We start from the raw sequence: 9,534 nt of genomic DNA on the forward strand, positions 1-9,534 counted from the left end.
CTGACCGTGGGAGAGGGTGGAGGAGCGCGTGAGGAAGAGCACGGCGTCACCCAAGCATTCTCATCTCTCTGCCTGCACCACTACATGGTAGACTGCGGGCCCAGGCGCACTCATCAATTTAGGTTCCACTGCAATGCATGCCAAGCACTCTTTTCGAGGTGATAGACGAAATTCCGGCGGGGCTTACTTAAAAGATATCCGACCGGTTTCGTTTCCTCTTCGTGGGATGGAGTGCCTCTTAGAACATGTGCAGCATCAGCCATGAGCGGCCGACGGCCATTCGTGTCTCTGTGGACAGCAGGCAAAAGAGCGCCGCCTCCAGTTATTTGCGAGGGCGACAGCTGTAAGCTTTGTTGTCGGTTGAATGTGGGTGCGCCAAGTCCATGGACTTGCTAGTATTAAACGCGTTTTAAGGGCACGCCTCAGCGCCAAAACTGTGGCGATTAAACAAGGCAGGCTTCGGTTGGGTTACCCTCGTGTCGAGACAGTCAGCAGGCACAGGCTTCGCGGCTTAACCGATGGATGTATATTTCCGACCCTGCGTGGGCGATGCGGCGACAAGCTCATATGGCTGCGCCGCCGCAGCCATCGTTCAACGTCGTGTATCTGGTATTCTTCGATTCATACCGACACGCAGTTTGCTGCGGTCTTCGCCGACCCGCGAGCGAGTGATCCCCCGTTAAGAGTTGTGTATTTGCCATTTGGTCTTTTTGCGACTAACCATCACAGGTCGAGTCTCAATGAAAATGAAAGGGTTTGACAGACATAGCCCAAGTTTGTGGTTTGGGTTTGGCCGGACGGCTTGTTGTTGTTTTTTGACACTTGAATTTCACTCTTTTTGGGTCAAGAGGCTTATTCGCCGGTAGTAAGGAACGGACGGGCAGCCGTCCAAAGCCCCGTCCGTCCTCCTCCTCCGGTCTTGGCGCTCTCGCCCGAGTGTGGTCCACCTACAGCGTGGTGGTACCTATTTTTGGTGCGGGGGCCGGGATTGGCCTCTTTCGCTGCTGGAGTTGCCAGAGCAGAGCCCGAGACCGCCCAAATCAGGAGAGTAGTAGTAGTTTTAAGAGCGCCCCGTTCTCTTTCTCTCTGTTAATGATCCTTCCGCAGGTTCACCTACGGAAACCTTGTTACGACTTTTACTTCCTCTAAATGATCAAGTTTGGACATCTTTCCGTCAGCTCGAGGCGACGACCCCAGAAAACCCTCGCGGGCAACGGGGCCGACAATCCAGGAGCGCCAGTCCGAAGGCCTCACTAAATCATTCAATCGGTAGTAGCGACGGGCGGTGTGTACAAAGGGCAGGGGCGTAGTCAAAGCGCAAGCTGATGACTTGCACTTACTGGGAATTCCTCGTTCATGGGAAACAATTGCAAGCCCAATCCCTATCAAGAAAGGCTTTGAGCGGGTTACCCGCTCCTCTCGGAGAAAACTCGTTGATCCTTCAGTGTGGCAGCGTGCGGCCCAGAACATCTAAGGGCATCACAGACCTGTTATTGCTGAATCTCGTGCGGCTAGAATTGCCGCTTATCCCTCTAAGAAGAAGTTGCGAACTGGACACCATTTTCTGGAGATCCGTCGACTACTTAGTAGGCCAGTCTCGTTCGTTATAGGAATTAACCAGACAAATCGCTCCACCAACTAAGAACGGCCATGCACCACCACCCACCGAATCGAGAAAGAGCTCTCAATCTGTCAATCCTTCCGGTGTCTGGGCCTGGTGAGGTTTCCCGTGTTGAGTCAAATTAAGCCGCAGGCTCCACTCCTGGTGGTGCCCTTCCGTCAATTCCTTTAAGTTTCAGCTTTGCAACCATACTTCCCCCGGAACCCAAAGACTTTGGTTTCCCGGAAGCTGCCCGCCGGGTCATGGGAATAACGCCGGCGGATCGCTAGTTAGCATCGTTTATGGTTAGAACTAGGGCGGTATCTGATCGCCTTCGAACCTCTAACTTTCGTTCTTGATTAATGAAAACATCATGGCAAATGCTTTCGCAGTAGTTCGTCTTCTGACGGTCCAAAATTTCACCTCTAAGCGTCATAATCTGAATGCCCCTTGTCCCGATTAGTCATTACCTCTGGTTCCGAAAACCAGCAAAATAGAACGAGGTCGTATTCCCATTATTCCATGCATCACCATTCAGGCCATTCAAATAGCCTGCTCCTGAGCACTCTAATTTTTCCAAAAGTAAACTCTCCGGCCACTCGGGACACTTCGACAAAGAGCATCACGTCGCAGCTGAGCGGCCAGGCGGCTGTTGAATGACAGTAAACACCCGGGCGGTGCACCGTCAGTCGGAATTTGAAGATCCAACTTCTGACTTTTAACCGCAACAACTTTAATATCGCTATTGGGCTGGAATTACCCGCTGGCTGCTGGCACCAGACTTGCCCTCAATGGATACTAGATTAAAAGTTTAAAGTGTACTCATTCGATTCGCGAGGCCTCGGATGAGACTCGCATCGTTATTTTTCGTCACTACCTCCCCGTGCCGGGAGTGGGTAATTTGCGTGCCTGCTGCCTTCCTTAGATGTGGTAGCCGTTTCTCAGGCTCCCTCTCCGGAATCGAACCCTGATTCCCCTTTACCCGTTATAGCCATTGTAGGCACATAACCTACAATCGAAAGCTGATAAGGCAGACACTTGAAAGAAGCGGCGCCGGTGCGGAGACCGTGCGCTCAGCCCGAAGTTATTCAGATTCACCACAGGTGGGTTACGGACCGGGGCCCGACCAGTTTTGAACTAATAAAAGCGCTCTTCCCTTGCGGTCAGAGACCAATTGCATGTATTAGCTCTAGAATTGCCACAGTTATCCAAGTAAGTGGGTTTACAGATCCAATGAAACATAGCTGATTTAATGAGCCATTAGCGGTTTCGCCTTAAATCGGCTTGTACTTACACATGCATGGCTTAATCTTTGAGACAAGCATATGACTACTGGCAGGATCAACCAGGTAGCTGCTGCTGTTGGCGGCGCCTATCACGGCGGCCAAAATAGTGAGATTGAGAGAGAGGCAGAAGACATTGGGCGAGGGACCGCACGTTGGCCTTAGAGAAATAGCAAACCAGATGATCAGATCTAACTGCACCTTCTCTTGCTATCCTCGGCGCCGGCAGCGCCACCGTGTGTGCCAATCTCCTCCCTTATCCGCTCCTCTTTGCCCCAGCTCCAGCGAGGCAGCCGACATTGGGCGAGGGACCGCACGTTGGCGAATCTCCTCCTTATCCGCTCCTCTTCTCTTTGCCCCAGCGAGGCAGAAGACATTGGGCGAGGGACCGCACGTTGGCCTTAGAGAAATAGCAAACCAGATGATCAGATCAAACTGCACCTTCTCTCGCTATCCTCGGCGCCGGCAGCGCCACCGTGTGTGCCAATCTCCTCCCTTATCCTCTCCTCTTCTCTTTGCCCCAGCGAGGCAGCCGACATTGGGCGAGGGACCGCACGTTGGCCTTAGAGAAATAGCAAACCAGATGATCAGATCAAACTGCACCTTCTCTTGCTATCCTCGGCGCCGGCAGCGCCACCGTGTGTGCCAATCTCCTCCCTTATCCGCTCCTCTCCTCTTTACCCAGCTCCAGCGAGGCAGCCGACATTGGGCGAGGGACCGCACGTTGGCCAATCTCCTCCCTTATCCGCTCCTCTTCTCTTCTCTTTGCCCCAGCGAGGCACAAGACATTGGGCGAGGGACCGCACATTGGCCAATCTCCTCCTCTCTCTCTTTCTCTTACTGTTTGTGGGGACGTGGGCTCATGAGCGCCATCGTCGCCCAATATTGGTTAGGTTGTGTATTTCACGGGTGGGAACCGCCATCATCGTTGTTAGGTGATGGGGTAACCCAACGTGTGCTTTGACGAGTTTTGGCTGCTAAACTCTCTTTTTAGTATACTCGGCTCCCAGACTGCGCCCTGGTCGTGTTGAACCATGAGCGTTGTCTATGCACATTTAGGGTAGCCGTTTGCGCGTGGAATAGTGCAATGAATCTCGGTCAAGAGACGGTTGGGCGCTGCATTGAAGGCCGGCACAGACGCGAAGGCGGGGTGATCAGCCAACGCAAGTCCGCTAAGTTGGGCAGACAGCAAGGCGAAGGGGAGCCCCGTTCCGGACTGAAAGGCCGCAGCATATGCTGTGACGGAAACTAGTAGGGTGGCGACGTGTGCGCCGAGAGAGAGAGAGAGAGAGACGGAGTAAATAATGTCCAAACGGAAGAGAGACCTGGCAAGTGTAATTGATAGAGCGCGAGCCTACTCGCCATAAGCCCGCTCCACTGCCATTCCTCTGATCCAATGAGACTAAAATCTCTCTCTCTCTCCTTCTGCTCCAGCCATTGCAGGGCAGGGAAGCGACGGCAATTTTGTTTGTTGTTTTTGAATGCCGCGCTTTGCTTCGCAGAGGCGCCGAAGCGCTCCGCTGGGGGGCGGAAGATATTTCACACCGAATATGTGTGTGAAGGCACCCTCTCCCCTTAATATAGTGAAATAGTGCAATCCAGCATACAAGGTCGGACGATAGGACATTCACCGTACCGCACCTCGAGAGTGGATGTTGGGTAAGGTTAAAACCGGACTGTTCGCAGACAGCCGAATAACCCGGTTCCGGACTAATTGGTGGATGCAACATCATGATGATGCTGCTGCTGTCGCGGAAACCGCAGGGGCGACGTGAGAGAGTAATAATGTTCAATAGGGAGAGCGACCTGGCTAGTGTAATTGATAGATCTCGAGCCTACTCGCCATTAGCCCGCTCCACTGCCATTCCTCTGACCCAATGAGACTATTCTCTCTCTCGCTCTCCTTCTGCTCCAGCCATTGCAGGGCAGGGAGAGGAAATCGACGGCAATTTTGGTTGTTGTTTTTGAATGCCGCGTTTTGCTTCGCAGAGGCGCCGAAGCGCTCCGCTGGGGGGCGGAAGATATTTCACATCGAATATGTGTGTGAAGGCACCCTCTCCCCTTAATATGGTGAAATAGTGCAATCCAGCATACAAGAGCGGACGATAGGACAGTCACCGTACCGCACCTCGAGAGTGGAAGTTGTTTGATCGTTTGTTAGGCAAGGTTAAAACCTGACTGTTCGCGAACAGCCGAATAACCCGGTTCCGGACTTACAATAGACGCAACATCATGATGCTGCTGCTGTCGCGGAAACCGTGGTGGCGGCGTGCGCGCCGAGAGAGTAATAATGTTCAATTGGGAGACAGACCTGGCTAGTGAAATTCATAGATCGCTCCACTGCCATTCCTCTGACCCCATGAGACTATTTTCTCTCTCTCTCTCTTCTGCTCTGCTGCTGCTGCAGGGCAGGGAAGGAAAGCGACGGCAACTTTGGTTGTTGTTTTGAATGCGCTTTGCAAGAGCGCGGCGCTCCGCTGGGGGCGGAAGATATTCCACACCGAATAGGTGTGTGAAGGCACCTCTCCCTTAATATAGTGAAATAGTGCAATCCAGCATACAAGAGCGGACGATAGGACAGTCACCGTACCGCACCTCGAGAGGGAAGTTGTTTGATCGTTTGTTAGGCAAGGTTAAAACCCGACTGTTCGCGAACAGCCGAATAACCCGGTTCCGGACTTACAATAGACGCAACATCATGATGCTGCTGCTGTCGCGGAAACCGTGGTGGCGACGTGTGCGCCGAGAGAGTAATAATGTTCAATTGGGAGACAGACCTGGCTAGTGAAATTCATAGATCGCGCTCCACTGCCATTCCTCTGACCCCATGAGACTATTTTCTCTCTCTCTTCTTCTGCTGCTGCTCCAGCCATGCAGGGCAGGGAAGGAAAGCGACGGCAACTTTGGTTGTTGTTTTTGAATGCGCTTTGCGCAGAGGCGCCGGCGCTCCGCTGGGGGGGAAGATATTCCACACCGAATAGGTGTGTGAAGGCACCCTCCCCTTAATATAGTGAAATAGTGCAATCCAGCATACAAGAGCGGACGATAGGACAGTCACCGTACCGCACCTCGAGTGGAAGTTGTTTGATCGTTTGTTAGGCAAGGTTAAAACCCGACTGTTCGCGAACAGCCGAATAACCCGGTTCCGGACTTACAATAGACGCAACATCATGATGCTGCTGCTGCTGTCGCGGAAACCGTGGTGGCGACGTGTGCGCCGAGAGAGTAATAATGTTCAATTGGGAGACAGACCTGGCTAGTGAAATTCATAGATCGCGCTCCACTGCCATTCCTCTGACCCCATGAGACTATTTTCTCTCTCTCTTCTGCTGCTGCTCCAGCCATTGCAGGGCAGGGAAGGGAAAGCGCGGCAACTTTGGTTGTTGTTTTTGAATGCAAGAGGCGCGGCGCTCCGCTGGGGCGGAAGATATTCCACCACCCTCTCCTTAATATAGTGAAATAGTGCAATCCAGCATTATCAACCTCCGCACTGTTCGTAACAGTGATGCTGAAAAACACAGACCTGGCCTACTGCGTGAGACTAAATTGCATCAGAGATATTTCACCGGTGAAATAGTGCAATCGAACATATCGGACGTTTTCATCACCGGGTGTGTGTGCAGATTCTCGGATCATTTTGTAAAGTATGCTCGACCCCGATTGACTTTGACGGTCTCCCATTCGGTGTGCAAGTTTCTGTAGTATGCTATTAAATCGACCCCGATTGACTTTGACTGTCTCCCATTGGTGTGCAAGTTTCTGTAGTATGCTATCAAATCGACCCCGATTGACTTTGACGGTCTCCCATTCGGGTGTGCAAGTTTCTGTAGTATGCTATTAAATCGACCCCGATTGACTTTTCTCCCAAGTTTCTGTAGTATGCTATTAAATCGACCCCGATTGACTTTTGGGGTGTGCAAGTTTCTGTAGTATGCTATTAAATCGACCCCGATTGACTTTCACTGTCTCCCATTCGGGTGTGCAGTTTCTGTAGTATGCTATCAAATCGACCCCGATTGACTTTGACGGTCTCCCATTCGGTGTGCAAGTTTCTGTAGTATGCTATCAAATCGACCCCGATTGACTTTGACGGTCTCCCATTCGGTGTGCAAGTTTCTGTAGTATGCTATTAAATCGACCCCGATTGACTTTGACTGTCTCCCATTCGGTGTGCAAGTTCTCTGTAGTATGCTATCAAATCGACCCCGATTGACTTTGACGGTCTCCCATTCGGGTGTGCAAGTTCTCTGTAGTATGCTATCAAATCGACCCCCGATTCACTTTGACGGTCTCCCATGCGGGTGTGGAACTTCTCTGGTATGTTGTATAATATGACCGAGGTGCCCCTACCCCTTAATATAGTGAAATAGTGCAATCGAACATATAAGGGCGGACGTTTTCATCACCGTCTCCCACTCGGTGTGTGTGCAGATTCTCGGATCATTTTGTAAAGTATGCTCGACCCCCGATTGACTTTGACGGTCTCCCATTCGGGTGTGCAAGTTTCTGTAGTATGCTATTAAATCGACCCCCGATTGACTTTGACTGTCTCCCATTCGGGTGTGCAAGTTTCTGTAGTATGCTATCAAATCGACCCCGATTGACTTTGACGGTCTCCCATTCGGGTGTGCAAGTTTCTGTAGTATGCTATTAAATCGACCCCCGATTGACTTTGACGGTCTCCCATTCGGGTGTGCAAGTTTCTGTATTATGCTATTAAATCGACCCCCGATTGACTTTGACGGTCTCCCATTCGGGTGTGCAAGTTTCTGTAGTATGCTATTAAATCGACCCCCGATTGACTTTCACTGTCTCCCATTCGGGTGTGCAAGTTTCTGTAGTATGCTATTAAATCGACCCCCGATTGACTTTCACTGTCTCCCATTCGGGGTGTGCAAGTTTCTGTAGTATGCTATCAAATCGACCCCCGATTGACTTTGACGGTCTCCCATTCGGGTGTGCAAGTTTCTGTAGTATGCTATTAAATCGACCCCCGATTGACTTTGACTGTCTCCCATTCGGGTGTGCAAGTTCTCTGTAGTATGCTATCAAATCGACCCCCGATTGACTTTGACGGTCTCCCATTCGGGTGTGCAAGTTCTCTGTAGTATGCTATCAAATCGACCCCCGATTCACTTTGGCGGTCTCCCATGCGGGTGTGGAACTTCTCTGGTATGTTGTATAATATGACCGAGGTGCCCCTACCCCTTACTATAGTGAAATAGTGCCATCCAGTGTACAAGGGCGGACGCTTTCATCACCGTCTCCCACTCGGTGTGTGCACATTCTCGGATCATTTTGTATAGTATGCTATTAAATCGACCCTCGATTGACTCTGACGGTCTCCCATTCGGGTGTGCAAGTTTCTGTAGTATGCTATTAAATCGACCCCCGATTGACTTTGACTGGCTCCCATTCGGGTGTGCAAGTTTCTGTAGTATGCTATCAAATCGACCCCCGATTGACTTTGACGGTCTCCCATTCGTGTGTGCAAGTTTCTGTAGTATGCTATCAAATCGACCCCCGATTGACTTTGAAGGTCTCCCATTCGGGTGTGCAAGTTACTGTAGTATGCTATTAAATCGACCCCCGATTGACTTTGACGGTCTCTCATTCGGGTGTGCAAGTTTCTGTAGTATGCTATTAAATCGACCCCCGATTGACTTTGACTGTCTCCCATTCGGGTGTGCAAGTTTCTGTAGTATGCTATCAAATCGACCCCCGATTGACTTTGACGGTCTCCCATTCGGGTGTGCAAGTTTCTGTAGTATGCTATTAAATCGACCCCCGATTGACTTTGACGGTCTCCCATTCGGGTGTGCAAGTTTCTGTAGTATGCTATTAAATCGACCCCCGATTGACTTTGACTGTCTCCCATTCGGGAGTGCAAGTTTCTGTATGCTATCGTGCTATTAAATCGACCCGATTGACTTTGACGGTCTCCGATACCGGGTGTGCAAGTTTCTGTATTGTACTATTAATCGACCCCGGTGACTTTGACATCTCCCATTCGGGTGTGTAAGTTTCTGTAGTATGCTATTAAATCGACCCCGATTGACTTTTCACTGTCTCGATGGTGTGTAAGTTTCTGTAGTATGCTATTAAATCGACCCCCGATTGACTTTCAATGTCTCCCATTCGGGTGTGCAAGTTTCTGTAGTATGCTATCAAATCGACCCCCGATTGACTTTGACGGTCTCCCATTCGGGTGTGCAAGTTTCTGTAGTATGCTATTAAATCGACCCCCGATTGACTTTGACGGTCTCCCATTCGGGTGTGCAAGTTTCTGTGGTATGCTATCAAATCGATCCCCGATTGACTTTGACGGTCTCCCATTCGGGTGTGCAAGTTTCTGTAGTATGCTATCAAATCGACCCCCGATTGACTTTGACGGTGTCCCATTCGGGTGTGCAAGTTTCTGTAGTATGCTATTAAATCGACCCCCGATTGACTTTGACGGTCTCCCATTCGGGTGTGCAAGTTTCTGTGGTATGCTATCAAATCGATCCCCGATTGACTTTGACGGTCTCACATTCGGGTGTGCAAGTTTCTGTAGTATGCTATTAAATCGACCCCCGATTGACGTTGACGGTCTCCCATTTGGGTGTGCAAGTTTCTGTAGTATGCTATTAAATCGACCCCCGATTGACT

This window comes from Homarus americanus, unplaced genomic scaffold, assembly GCF_018991925.1.
Source record: "Homarus americanus isolate GMGI-L3 unplaced genomic scaffold, GMGI_Hamer_2.0 scaffold32362, whole genome shotgun sequence".
In the NCBI taxonomy this organism is placed as follows: Eukaryota; Metazoa; Arthropoda; class Malacostraca; order Decapoda; family Nephropidae; genus Homarus; species Homarus americanus.